Source organism: Lolium perenne, chromosome 7 (genome assembly GCF_019359855.2).
Source record: "Lolium perenne isolate Kyuss_39 chromosome 7, Kyuss_2.0, whole genome shotgun sequence".
NCBI classification, from domain to species: domain Eukaryota; kingdom Viridiplantae; phylum Streptophyta; class Magnoliopsida; order Poales; family Poaceae; genus Lolium; species Lolium perenne.
In genome coordinates this window covers 224,341,816-224,356,386 of record NC_067250.2, presented here as the reverse complement: position 1 = coordinate 224,356,386, position 14,571 = coordinate 224,341,816, and the positions used below count along the sequence as shown (strand labels likewise).

The 14,571-nt window shown below is 43.6% G+C and overlaps 1 long non-coding RNA gene across 1 annotated transcript; it reads left to right on the top strand.

The window, feature by feature from the left end:
- Positions 1-13,330: 13,330 nt before the first annotated feature.
- On the top strand, positions 13,331-14,277 carry LOC139832993 (uncharacterized). Its single transcript, XR_011747939.1, has 3 exons — positions 13,331-13,587; positions 13,943-14,055; positions 14,251-14,277. It is a non-coding gene; the product is annotated as an uncharacterized lncRNA (long non-coding RNA).
- The last annotated feature ends 294 nt before the right edge of the window (positions 14,278-14,571 follow it).

The window sequence follows — 14,571 nt, the reverse complement described above, 5'->3', positions numbered from 1 at the left end:
GTGCGGTCAATGCCTAAAGATTGCTGCATTGGGTGCTTTCGGTCCCGTGCACCCATATTTTTATCTGATCGTTTGGTTTCAGAGGGAGCACTTCGAAGCTCTGCTGGCTGTTAATATCATGGAGCTCGTTTTCTTTCCATGGTGCTGGTGGAGAAGGGCCTGAAAGCCGAGATCGGTGGAAGAGCAGTGGTGGTCGGAGCTTGGTGGTGAGGTGGAATTGGCTTGGAGCTTCGTGACTTCGAACAGCGGATTGTATGTGGGGGCGACTGCACAGGAGAAGTTCAGAGTTCTATCTTTGAGGGTGAAAATCCAAGGTCTGATTTTAACTGGTTGTGACTGGTAATGTTCTTGTTGAAGGCATTGTTTTGAGAGAGAGGACTTTCTTTTTTGTAATTCTTTTTCCGTTTTGGCTATGTGCATCCTTATGCCATTATGGCATGATATTGTTGCTGGGTGTAATTATTATCCCCATGATATTAAAATATGGTTTTTATAAAAAAAAACTGCCAGCAAGTGCTCAATTTAGGATCGATCGATCTAACGAAATCCTATTGGGCTGCCGGGCTGCTTGCTAATTCCTATATGTACTAATGGGCTAATCGCTAGCTATCTTTAATTGGCTCCCCGTGATTTAGCCCAATCGCTCGCTGCACGACAACATCTTGCGTGCGCCTGACGTGCGCGGGGCGGAAGCCCGAGCATTGCTCAATCGCCAGCGCCAGATTGCTGCTTGGCACTGTCTCGCACTACCACCACCACGCCGAACGACTCCAAGGCGAAGCGCCTCGGCAGCGGCGGCGGCTCCTTCTTGAGCAGGATGTGCCGCGGCGTCAGGCGGCTCGTGCACGTACCAGCCGCTTCAGACATCGTCCACCCTCTCCGTGTAGATCATTTATTGAGATTATTGGCTCTGAGTCAGCTTTGTAATTTTCAAAATTTCCAGATCTTGTAGTCTCTTTGTGTTGATGGTACTCCAGCATGTTATATGAATGGAAAAGAGAGGATTGCCATTAAGCAAGAATGTTAAAATCTTGAACCAATCCTAACTCAGATGCTCTTTTTGCAAATGAGCTTTGTGGTTTGCTCGTTAGTTTGGAGGCGGCTAGCCCCGGATATAGCAAGGAAATTGCCTGCGTCTTGGCAGATAAAGCCTCGGAGGACATGATCAAGAAGGTGGAAAAGTCTCTTAAGAAGGTATCTATCAGAAGGATAAGGAGGGGGGCCATAAGAGAAGTTTGAGAAGCCGTTTAAGTTATGATCTCATTTTGGGTTGTCATGTTCTTTTAGTGGGTCTTTTGTGCTCTTAGGTTGTCGGTTATAGTTGGCTTAGAGGTTGCTTTCTTTTGGTGTTCTCTAGTGGGTGTGCTCTTGGTGTGGGCTTGGCCCTATTATTGTAGGTTTTCGGTCGGCTTTCTACTAAAAACTGAGCATCTTCTTCTTAATTAATTGATGAGGCAAAGATTTTGCCTCCGTTTCAAAAAAAAAAAAAAGTCTTGAACCAACTGGTGAGTGAAGAACAAAGTGTAAGCGCAAATTTAAGACACTAACTTATCTGCTTTTAGTACACTATGTCAAGTCACATAACTAAATGCCAAGAATACTGGCACCGTGCCAATTTTATTTGCCTATGTAGCTTGGGCTTCACACTACCTTCTGCTTCAGGCGCTAGCAACTTTGACATGAAGCAAAACCATACAGTATGAACCATCATGACTGTTAGAGAGTATAGGTAAGATGAAACTAGTATTAACAGAGTTCAGCTGCTATTTTTCAGCCACATTATATTCATTTAAGGGGATTTGCTAGTTCTCAGCTAGCTCAGAACTAAGTTCGTGCGCTTGGTAGGGAGTACATGGTTGTACATGGTTGTCTGTCAGAGTATAGGAAAGATTAAACTCTTGCATAAAATTCATTTGCTGCGCAATTACATGGAGTTAACTGTCGGAAGTACAATGACAATATACTAGATGAGCGTAAATGAGGTCTACTGCCGACTTCATTGAGCAGCTGCATATACACACTAATTGCTGCAGCGAACAGCTCCTTTTCGCGTGTCCGTCTGAATCAGCTTGTTAACTTCGTACACCAAAACTACAGGCACATAAAACTTCACTATATCGAAGAGTGGATTATCTTATACTCCGATAAATCCTAACCGGCGGTTTACAAGAGGTATATAGTCGGTGGCATCGATCTATACCGCGGGGGGAGGGGGCATAGCCCCCCACCCCCTCCCCCAGCCGTCCTCCACTTGTTAGAAATTAGGCTCCATTTAATATAAATTTTAATCACACCATAACAAAACGAGTGGAAACGCGGAGAATGGGGCAAAATCCACCCCAAACCCAATCCACACCGCTTAGAGCTTAACTTATTACCCCACCCGCGTCGGACCTTTTTGCTTCCCGAGAATCCGAACCGCCCCGCACCATACAATTATTCCAACGGGACCAAACCGCCCCACATGAAATTTTTGGGGTAGCACCCGCGGATTCGATGCGTGGATTCAAGGAGAGACTGGCCTGAATGCTGCATCTGCATGCTGCTCAGATTTGTATATATGTATATACTTGCAGTGCTAGCTATAGGTTGGGAAAAAACTGAAATACGTCGCCGGTTATAAGCTATCAAGTCTAATTTCACGAATGTTAACAACTTAATTTTCCCATTTAAAAGGACTAGAAAATCATGAGATACAGACAAAAATACAATGACATGAGAATCACTAAGAATATATTACACGTGCAGATTTAACTTCATACTTAACCATGCCACACTCAGAAATACCTCAGTGGTACATAAATCACGATGCCCTTAAAATCACTAGAATATATTACAAAGTGCAGTGGCCTCAGAGCGTCCCCATACATTAATATTGATAAAACTACAGACATCTCCACAAAAAATTCCGATAAAGACGGTACAAACATGCTGTGGCGGGTGACGGCAAGAGCGACGAATCTTACTTGCCACATCATTGCAATGCTGCCAACTTCTATTGCACCTGCAGCCAATAGCATGAACTAAATATTTTTTTTATCCCGTAACAATAGGCAAAGAAACTCCTCTATACTGATTTGACAGTAGCATGACAATATGAACTGCTAGTAGCTCTGGTTTGACAACAGCATGACAATCTGCAACAACAAAACTTGATGAACCCACAGTTCTTCTATGTGACTAAAAACTTCAGCACTCCATTTGAATATTATGAGGGTTCTGAATATAACATATGAAGTGCATGACGCGGAGTTTTGGCTCATGGGTGCCACGGACCCCCATAGATCCACCGTCCATATTTGCTTTGAGATGATCCAAGAGTAAATAAGGAAAAATCTGCCCGGAATGCATCTATTCAGAATACAAAGTTATACTGCAGCGTCTACCTGACACAACGCTGTGGCGCCTGCATGCCGCGCGATATTAAATTTTGCCCAGTAGTTAAGATGCATGTCTCAGTACATGTCAGTACACGAAGCTGAAATCGAATGGCAAACACGAACCACTCCCTTATACCAGCCAGTAACTCCTCTGGCTCGAACTCCAATGAAGAGGAGAAGCCCATCATTCTGTAGTCAGTGTGCAGAAGAACAAGAGAGCTCGGCGAAGCAATAGATCAAGATCTAGTTCTTGTCTTTGCTCAAATATTGTGCTTAGTAACTGAAGGTCAAGGTTGCTTTTCTGTGGGGGATTAGGTTCTATGATAAATTCGTGTGCTAGGCAGGTGGGTAAATATTTGATAGGTTAATGTTAGCAGTGCAGAAGGGATCCAATGCGGATCCAATGCTACGAAATGTGAAGACGGGGCCCTTCGACACGATCAGTTATAGAGTTTAGGTGGTAATAGAGAGATAACGATCGATTGTTCGGCGAGAGATGTTCTGGTGTCTGAAAGTAAATAATAAATGGCTAAATATATTAGGGAAATTGATTAATGAAAACAGAAGTACTTAGCCAGGGAGTACTGCGCAGAGCAAAGGTAAACCTGGGCATGAGCTAAAGTAACTTTTTCGGACCATCAACAGGGTGTGAGGAGAACAGTTGGAGCAAGGAAGAAGATGAAGTAATGAAGCAGATGGAGTAGCTGTGCCTTCGGTACAGGGATCAGATATTATGAGGGCTGTGCCCAACGGCATTATTGACTTTTGCGCACCGAAGCTCCTGCCACAGCTCTGTCCCAGTGGGCCGGCTAGGTACGAAAATGTGTGGGTATACGGCAATAGAACTGATCAATACACTGCCCTATACCTACATATTGCATGGTGTACAGCTGGTCCCGGGACAGATGTCAACCACAGTCATGGGATGGTGTGGCACCCGTGTGCTCCTTTGTAATTCTCATGAAGTGCAGGTATATCATCCCTAAGAAATTTCATTTGTCTAGTATTTTGAGCAATGTGCACATTAGATTATCAGTGACTTGCTAATACACCATGTCAATAACACAGGACATTTTCTTTTTAGCAAAAGAAGTTCCTTTCACAATCCGTACCCTAGCCGGCGGCTTACAAGAGGTATATATAGTCGGTGGCATCGATCCGTACCGCGGTGGGCTACCCTCCACCACCCCCATCCCCCAGGCGTTCGCTTCGGCCCTAGCCTCTGGCAATAGGCCTCGCTCCGCTCGTCAGAGTTAGCATCTTTTTAATATGAATTTGTATCACAACATAACAAAACAAGTGAAAATGCGGCCACACACCAAAGATGATTAAACTGGACGCCGTGGCTGTGCTAAGAAATGCAAGCAGTACCAGGACGTTGCCTAGTAATCTTTGACTCGACCTGCTAGAAATCGCAGGACACCGTTGCTGGGACTGGGCTGAGCTTAGCGAAAGGGTCGTCCTTATGAACTACTTAACGGGCATTAGTAACCGAAAACTACGATCTCATACAGACCTGTGCAATGAGATCTGTGTGCCCGAAAACGAATATCGCTGAGCTCGCGTTAGATGATCATGGTTTGGTAGCGAACACCCGTATGTAAGGTGAAGGTTTGTTTAGAGTAGAACATAAATTTATCCTGAGAGGAGGCATAACATTAGTAGAAAACGAGTCTTTTGTTCGGGGCTGCAAAGAGCATTAGGCCCGGCCATGTTTTGAATCGAGAATATTGTTAGCAATAGTTCTGGTTCCAACGGCTAGGACGCGCGGCCACGTGCATGACCTTTAGTCCCGGTTTGTAAGCTAATCAAATAAAAAGTGGGGGCTTTAGGGTGAATTCTTTTGGGCTTCTGCTTATGCATAAGCCGACTTCTCTGTTTCGGTGGGAAGAAACTGTGGTGGCTAGAAGCTCCTAGAAGCTAGTTACTTCTATTCTTTTGGACTTCTGGAATTATAGCTCATTTGTTGTGGTGAGTAGTAAATTGTCTATAAAGCCCCAAGATTTGTTGTGTGCTTTAAATAAGAGATGATATCATATATACCTTGCTTTTTAGTACATAATGAAGTGGAATTGAATCAAGAAAATTATGAAAATTGGGACGCCAATAAAAACATGGTGTCATAGTATAATTTAGTACATGCTAAAATAAAATAAATGTCTTAGTGGATCCGAAACTACAATAATAATAACTCAAGCAAACAAACTTTCAGCAATAGTTTGTCATAGGGCACCCATGAAGCCATCAGATGAAGAAGAAGCATGTCCACTAGGAAAAGACGTGCTATCCTCGTAGATATATGAGCTTCTCTCCATCCTGTCAAAATGGTCATCATATAACTTGCTATCTCGGATGAAGTTATGCAAACACATGCATGCAGTGATGATCTTTGTTTGTGTCAGAGGGTCGTGGTAATGTGGTATAGAAAGCAGAATGCACCGCTTCAACTTTAGAACGCCAAATGCTCTTTCAATGGCATTTCGTAGAGACGAATGAAAATGGTTGAATTTCTCTTGCATGTTCTGCGAAGACGCACCTTGAAATCCGGAACATGATACCGCTGCTCTTTGAAAGGAGCAAGATAACCAGTTTTGTTTGGGTATCCAGAGCCAGCAAGATAGTATTATCCTATAAGTAGAAAAAAATATCAGAACTAAACTGTGATATTTATGAGGAGGGTGCAGATAATTGTGGAACCTAGGCACACATCAAGAAAAACACGGTGAGCAAGAGATCCCAAGTTGCTTTCACGTATTTCGGCTTGTCTGTTTAGATGAATGACAACATTAATTATGCTCATTATCCACAAATTTTAATACCAAAGTTGTAGGTTCGTAGCATCGAAAACAAAAAAAAAATCTACCGCAAGAACGAACAAAACCAAGATCCAATCTAGAAAAAAATCGTCAACATCTAATCTACTTGATCTAAGCAACGAGAAAGATTGGATCCACATACCCTTGTAGATCGCCAATCGGAAACGAGATCAGATCTCGTGGATGATGTAGTCGTTCACTTGTTGATCTCAAGATCGCGACGATGATCCCTCCGGCGCTGCAATCGAGCAGCACCTCCGTACTCGGTCACACGTACAACTCGATGAAGACACCTCCTCCTTGTTTCAGCAAGCCGGAAGATATGACAGATGAGATCTAGTCCAGCAGCACGATGACATGGTGATGGTAGAAAGTTTCCACGGACAGAACTTCGCCTGTACGGCGTTGGATGGAAGAAACTAGGCAAAAAAGACAAAAAACAGCAACCTAAAAATCTGATTATACACGATACGGGCGTGTCTCTTTTTCATGCGGATGATGCGTCTCTTTATGCTAACGAACCAAACCGATCCAATCTCTAAAGAGCACTAAGCTCCCAGGGTTGAGCGCGTCCAGGAACGCTCTGCACGTCCCTTTCGCCGGCCCCACATGTATGCACCCTATTCCACGCACGTGTACGTGTCCTGCGGTTGCATGTACCTGACGTGTAAGCCAGGAGAGAGGTCGCGGGGTCGGTTTGGGGTTGATTTTACTGGGTTTCGGTTGCGGCGGTATGTTGATTCACTGAATGGTGTTATGTTCCTCCTCTTCGTCGGCTCAACTCCGGCTGTGCCTGCGGCTTTGGGTGGCGCGGCGGTGGCGGCCCGTCTTCTCCATGGCGTCTGGTTCTTCTCGCTGTTCGTTTCCCCTATTTTAATTCCTCCACTCACGAGATTGGCGCTGGCCCTCACAGTTTCTTTTCTTTTTGCACCGCCGGCCCTTCTGGATGCGCCGCCACCACCTGTAGATCCTGGACGGGGAAAGGGGATGCCGAAGAGGGAGTGAGGGAGACCGAAGGGAGAGAGAGAGTGGAGGAAAGGAGGAAACCAGATGGGAATGACGGGTTAGGGTAGGGAATTGCAGCCAGAGAACGAGAGATGGGAGATAAGGACAGCCCTGGTGGAGGTACACAGGGGAAGTCGGCGATGGTGCATGGAAGGGGATGGGACTGGAGGACGGTGCTGGTGTAGGGGATGGTGGGTCGGGAGAGAGAAATCGAGGCATGGAAGAAACCCGATCCGGCAGCCCAATCTGTGTCACGCAACTGCAACTTGGAGAATCCGCCTCTGCTCCCATGGATTATGTGCATCATGTAGGTCGCGTGTGTACTCTGCAGCAGCAGGCGGCAGCCAATGTCCGTGCCCATCCAATACAAGTTATGATTCACAATAAGAAACATCATCTCTTTGGAATCAGGTTTGTGCGTTCCTCGGTGCTTGATTTGCAAACTGCTTCTCACATTTAGTTGTATCTTATCACAAAGCAATTTCTTCTTCAACCCTAATTTAAGCATAGATTTTGAAGGATTTACCTCACAGCATGAATCATTATTACGTTTCAAAAAAATTATTACGCTTATTAAGATTAATTATCATTAGTTACTCAATAGGCATGTCATGTATATCTAGGTTTTTACTATTTGCATATATCAGAAAAGGGAACCTATTTGTAAAATCGTAAGACATCATAACAATAATAATAAGCCAGTATGTAACAAAGAGAACATTTGCTCAAACTCATGGTGCTACTACTACTGTTGATGTAGAATGCGTTATCGTGCTATCATTGAGTTGATTAGCAACGGAATACCTCAGGGAATTGGCTAGATAGGATTGTGTTGTATCAAAGGTGTGCTTTAAATAGATAGATAGATAGACAATGGAGATGAATAAAATATTGAAATGAAATTTATTTGATCTGTAATTCGTAAGACTGCCTTCAAGAGTGATGTTATTATGCTTTCAGCAGAAATTAAGTCTAACGAAGAATGGAAGATTACGGCCGTTCTGCCACATGATGTGAATTTGTAGAAAAATCAAATACTAAAGGTGGAGTTCCCCTTATTAAGGGAGGTCAAGTTTACAAAATATAAGCCCTCCTAGATAACGAAAAATCGGGTAGTACGTCAACGTGTCTTCTAGCACGGGCAACAAAGAATCACCTGCAGAGGTTCTGCTCCTTCCATGGCCGCGTCGTGCCTCCACTGCACGGCCGTTTCTTATCTCCATGTCGTGTCAGCCGGTCCAGAGGAGCAGGAGACTCCGTGCAGGAGCTGAGGTACCTTATTTCCATCTCTATCCTAGCCGCAGGAGCAAGCTTGGTTCTGCTATCTAAACTCTTCTAACCACACTCCTCATGCAGTTATTTTCCTGATGTTCTCTCATTGGTTGAATTAATAAGCTTCAGTAAGTAGCAGATTGATACATTTCCATAGAAAGTATATGCAGCCATGGTGTATATGATGTGTCAGATTAGTTCATCTGGTAAAAATTCTAGCTATTGTAGTGGTTTGTGGCAATTTAGTCTTTGGTGGGGGATAATTAAAGCTGTAGTGGCTAGGTATTCATATTACTGCCTTGGTGTGGTTTAAAGGTGTTAGATTTCGAAGTAGGTCTTCATGATTAAAGTGGGCTCCCGAGTATATGGATTTGACGGCGGAGGCACTTCAGTTCTTAGTACATAGTTTCCTCATGCAGAGTAGCCAATCTGTAATTATGTCATCTTACTTTATTTCCTAGGTACTCCGTCATGGTCATACCAAGTAAATGATCTATTCAAATTTCAAAATCTTATTGAGTTCACCATATATGGCTTACCTATGCGAGTTGACTGGTGTGATTAGATAACTTGAGGTCAATGGAATTAAAAACCAAAACTTTCTTGTTTACCCGATTTCCTAAATGGTGATCTTCTCATATTTGGAAATATATTACTTGAATTGTGTTATCATTGCAGATACATGAATTTTAGACACGAAGGTTGTAGGTATTTCAGTGTACATTGTGTGTACTGCAGTTCCTAGTGCGGTTGGTAGTTTCAGACTTAATCATGTTCAATGATTCCGTTGGGCGAAACGGTGGAGCTAGCGAGACATATTTATTTGAGTTGTTCTTTGTATTTTACTATTTCATACGAACAAATGATTCGTAATAAATATTGAGAGGAAACAGGACCATCTAGATAAACATATAGCCAAATGTAGCTATTATGGGAGCTCATCAAAGTACCTCTCTGGAGCTTATATTCTTTCTTAATTTTACCCGTGTAGAATATTTTTCTTATATTTCGAAGTTGTATTCAGCTAAATTAGAGTCACCTCATGGTGCTAACATTTGTTTTATTGAATGACAAGGCTAGAGATGATGATTCATTTGACTGACACTTTTTGAGATGTTGTTTGCCGATCGTTTCCATGACTGAATCTTTCCAAGCACTAAAAGCTCATTTCAAATGGGGAGGGGCTGCTTTGTCTGGGGTTGCTGTGTCCAGTCTGTCCGTGCGGAGTGCTGACACTGGTGCTATTAGTTGTGTTTTCATGTGGGATTGTTCATTGGTGGAGATGGACTCAATGGGATGGATGTCAGTGTCACGCAGTGTGTTGTGCCTGGTTTGTGTCGGCGGTGGAGTAAATTTTGAATATAATTTAACCTGTGTATCCAGATACCATTTCCTAGCTTTCACAAATTTCATGCATGTTTTTTCTTAGAATATGAAAACCCAAGAAGCTCCCCGGAGTACATTTTGTATCGTTTAACCTATATGAAGATACTGTTTTGTGTAATATATATTCTGTCAACTCTCACCGGCAACTAAAATAACATGTAAAAAGTGTAAACAAACAAACAAAGGAAACAACCTCAAATATTTTGTGATAAATATATCCAAGTAGAAATAAATGAAAAAATAAGCTATATCACCTTTGTGTATCTTCTCCCATGTCAAGGTACATATTTATAGAACTAGGAGATAGATTTTTATTACTGAGATAATCCTGCCTTTCCTTTCTTCTATGTTTGTGGATGGAAAATTGATGAAGGTGGATCTGAAACTTGATAACCTTATAGGGCATCTACCAGAAAGAAGCTTAATGAATTACGTACTTTTTATGTTTCCTTCTTGAAACTCATAGGGGTTACAACTATCAATCATATGAGGCAACGCCACTGTAGAACATTTTTTAGATTGACCATAAGCAAGAATATGAGGTTTAAGGTCAAAGAAAAATAGTTCCTTTAGATATGCTCATGTTAAATTCCCATAAGAACTTTTTTCTGTTTGTTGATATGCATGTTGTTTCTTCATTTTGTCTTGGTTCTGCTAGACATGATACCCTCCGTCTATTAATAGATATCGGGAGGTTTGTTTAAATTCGGATGTATCTATGCACTAATACATTTGAATTTAGACATCTAAAAATGTACAGAGTTAGTACCAATGTTTGTAAAAGTATATCGCTGCACATTTATTCCACTATATGTAGACAATAAGGAAACGCCCGGAACGGATACGGGGGCAGCAACGCGCGCCGGGTCCATCTAGTCGGTAAGTAAACGCACGCCCCAAGGCAGCGATCGGCCGATCGGCCAATCAGCCAAGGCAGCGCTGCTGCCTCCTGGGTGTGGTCATGCACATGGCCGGTCCAAGTATTGCCCCCTTGCACGCTTGAGCTTGCCAAGGCTGGCCTGCTCGCGTGAGTGTTGGCCGGCTCATCCGGTCACTTTTTTCCCCTTTCCTTTGACTTTATTTGATAGATAGTCTATCTAAATGAGCTACTTAATTGGTTCATTAGCAAAAAAAATTCATAGACTACTTTTAGCTTCATATTTATTTCAATAAATATATATTAATATTTACTAATTCAATTAATTAATAAATTATTAATTATCTTTTCGAAACAATTTCGCAATTCACCGAAACTATTTCTTTAATCCCAAAACTACCCACGCAACATTGAAACTTTAAGCGTGTCACCCTACGGTTTGAGAATATGCAGACATGACCGAGACTCCTCGCCGATCAATAATCAACAGCGGGATCTGTAGATCCATAATGACTCCTACATATTCAACGATGAACTATGTGATCGAATGAACCATATACATCGTTACCAATTCTCTGTCACGCGATACTTTACTTATCCGAGATCCGATCATCGGTATCTCCATACCTAGTTCAATTTCGTTACCAATAAGTACTCTTTACTCGTTCCGTGATATGACATCCCTTGTGACCTAGTCACATACTTGCAAGCTTATTGGATGCCATTTCACCGAGAGGGCCCAGAGTATATCTATCTGTCATTTTGATGGACAAATCACTGGTAATGGCGTGCTGCCCTGCTCGACAACAGACGCACGTCCGTTCCTTTGGTTGTCGCCACCGCCGTGTTCCCCGTCTGCCTCCTGGCCATCCCACCTATTCTCACCCTACTGCTCAGTTCATCATCGTTTTGGTTATTGCCGTTGTCACGGGTCTCACGAAGCAGATAATGTGCCTCGGTGGCCGTGGCCAGGCACTGTTTAAGCTGTCTGATTGCGAGAATGTATCGATTAGAGATTATGAATCCATTTTCGTCGGAGGTGTCTACCATCCAAATCAGAGACGCACAAATTCTGAATCAACCACGAGGGAGCACTCTAGCTTGCTTGATTAATGCGAGTCTTTTTTTCTTTCTCTTGACATGTGCTTGATATGCGAATCAGCTAGGAATCAATACACTGGATATGTTGATATCTATGGATGCATGCATGTTGAAGTGAATCATAACGTAGAATACATTTAATTGTTAAGTTGCTAAATCAGAGGGGTAGGTTGCCATTCACTTCGACACATGATTTGTTGGTGAGTCACCTGCAAAAATTGCAGCTCCTAGATAAAAGATGCATAATGGGGACCACTGCCTGCAGTTAATTTGCAGTGGTGCCAGTTGATTAATCTTTGCCTGGCTAACTAGGTGTGAATCCATGTGCTACATCGGACGGTAGTGAAAGGGGGGCAGTACCACCGGGTGGCAACACCATATTTTGCATATTACAACTCATAACTAGCATGGATCATTGCGAAACGGAATTCCTAGGAACATAGGTCTCGCATCACAATTTCTACTTCTTACGTTTCACATTGCTTCGCATATTAGGTTTAATCAAAGTTAAGTTTACATTGTTCGACCAAATTAATTATGCATAATAAATATGAACTTATATAATACCAAATATATATAATATGAATGTATATTGCATTACAGTTCTATTGATTTTATTTGTAGATACACATATTCCTTTTCTATATAACTAGTTAAACTTTGTAAATTTTAACTTTGATGAAACATTATATTCTTAGTAAAACATGGAAGACGGAGTCAGTATGTCCGGACTCCTGAGTGAAATCAGTGACGCTATAAATCTTCATGCACGATTCCTCTTGCTTGCAGATGACCGCGTCACATCTTCCCTACACGCGCAACGGCCTCAAGTTCTTCACCAAGCGCGGCGGGCTAACCTCCGCCGAGGTCGAAGCTATCTGCGACCGCGCGGCCGGCAAGTACGTCGCCAGGAAGATGGGCCTCGGCGGCGGCGGCCTCGGCATGCCTCCGGTCGTCATGCGCGTCGACCTGATGAGCGCCTACGCGCAGCACCTCCGGGACATCATCAAGGAGCGCATCGCGCAGCCGACCGACTACGACATGCCGCTCAAGGGCTTCAAGGTCATCGTGAACGCCGGCAACGGCTGCGGCGGCTTCTTCACCTGGGACGTCCTGGAGAAGCTTGGCGCCGACACGACCGGTAGCCTCCACCTGGAACCCAACGGCATGTTCCCGAACCACATGCCCAACCCGGAGGACGCCACGGCCATGTCGCTCACGCGCGGCGCGGTGCTGGCCCACGGCGCCGACCTCGGCGTGGTGTTCGACACGGACTCGGACCGGAGCGGCGTGGTGGATGACGCGGGCGCGGCCATCAACGGCGACCGGCTCATCGCTCTCATCTCTGCCATCGTCCTTGGGGAGCACCCCGGGAGGACGGTGGTCACGGACGCCCGGGCCGGGGACGGGCTCACGCGGTTCATCGAGGCCAGGGGCGGGAAGCACTGCCTGTACCGCGTTGGCTACCGAAATGTGATCGACAAGGGCGCGCAGCATGATGTAGACCACCGGGCACGGCGCGCTCAAGGAGAACTACTTCCTCGATGATGGCGCGTACATGGTGGTGAAGATTATCATCGAGATGGTCCGGATGAGATTGGCGGGGCAAGAGGGAGGAGTAGGGAGCCTCATCAAGGATCTCGAGGAGCCCGCTGAGTCTGTGTTGTTCAGAATGGACATCGTGGGCGAACCGAAGAACGCAAAACAACGGGGCGTGCAAGCAGTCGAGACTTTCAAGAACTACATCGAGGTGCGTCTCTCAAACAATTTAGTAGTACTTGCACGATTCATCATTTATTCGAATAATTGAAAGATCTACTCCGATATACAATAAGTATACGGTTTTGCTATGTCTGAGTCAACTGAGAATTTCTTAAGTCTAAGTCACTTGTAAAAAAGTGCTTGAGTTGCACTTTTTGTTAAAAAAGTGCAAAATGTGCAACTGCAACGAGTTGCACTTTTCTTTGAACTGCAGTTGCACTTTTCTGAGGTGACTGAGACTTAAGAAAATCTCAGTCAACTTAGACATAGACACACCCATAAGTATATTCTTCTGAATTTCTGATGTAGTGTTGTTTGTGCCTCTGTTTCTTGACATGATTTAGGAAGGGAAGCTTAACGGTTGGGTGCTCGATGATTGTGGCGACTGCTCCGTTGACCAGGGATGCCTTGTGGACAACAACGATCATCCGATTGATGTTGATGCGTACATCTACAGGTATGCTGCTGCTTGCAACTTGTGTTCTTTTCCCGATATTAACTTCCCTTCGTCTTTGAGAATTTTTTTACTGCATCAACATTCAGAGTTCATTTTATTTCAAAAATAATTCCTTTCTTATACAGAAATTGAATCCTTATATTTGATAAAGTGTAGACACGTTGAACTGAGTTTCTCATCAATTTGCAAAAACAGGGCAAAATTTTACGACGAGTCTCAGAGACGACTAGGATGGGTTCACATTCGCCAAAGTGTGCATAACCCCAATATAGCACTAAACATGCAGTCTTGTTTTCCTGGTGGCTGCAAATCCATGGCAAGGAGTATTTTTTATGGGTACACAATTCACACCAGCTATCTACAGGTTTTCAATTTTTTACTTTGTTTACATGCGGTGAGTAATTTTGTTTACTTCCTACTTGTAGGTGTTTTTGTTGACAAGTGGAGTAAATGAATTTGTTGACATCACTCAAGTACAAAGCTTTGTAGAGTAGATCTTATCTTCATGATCGAACA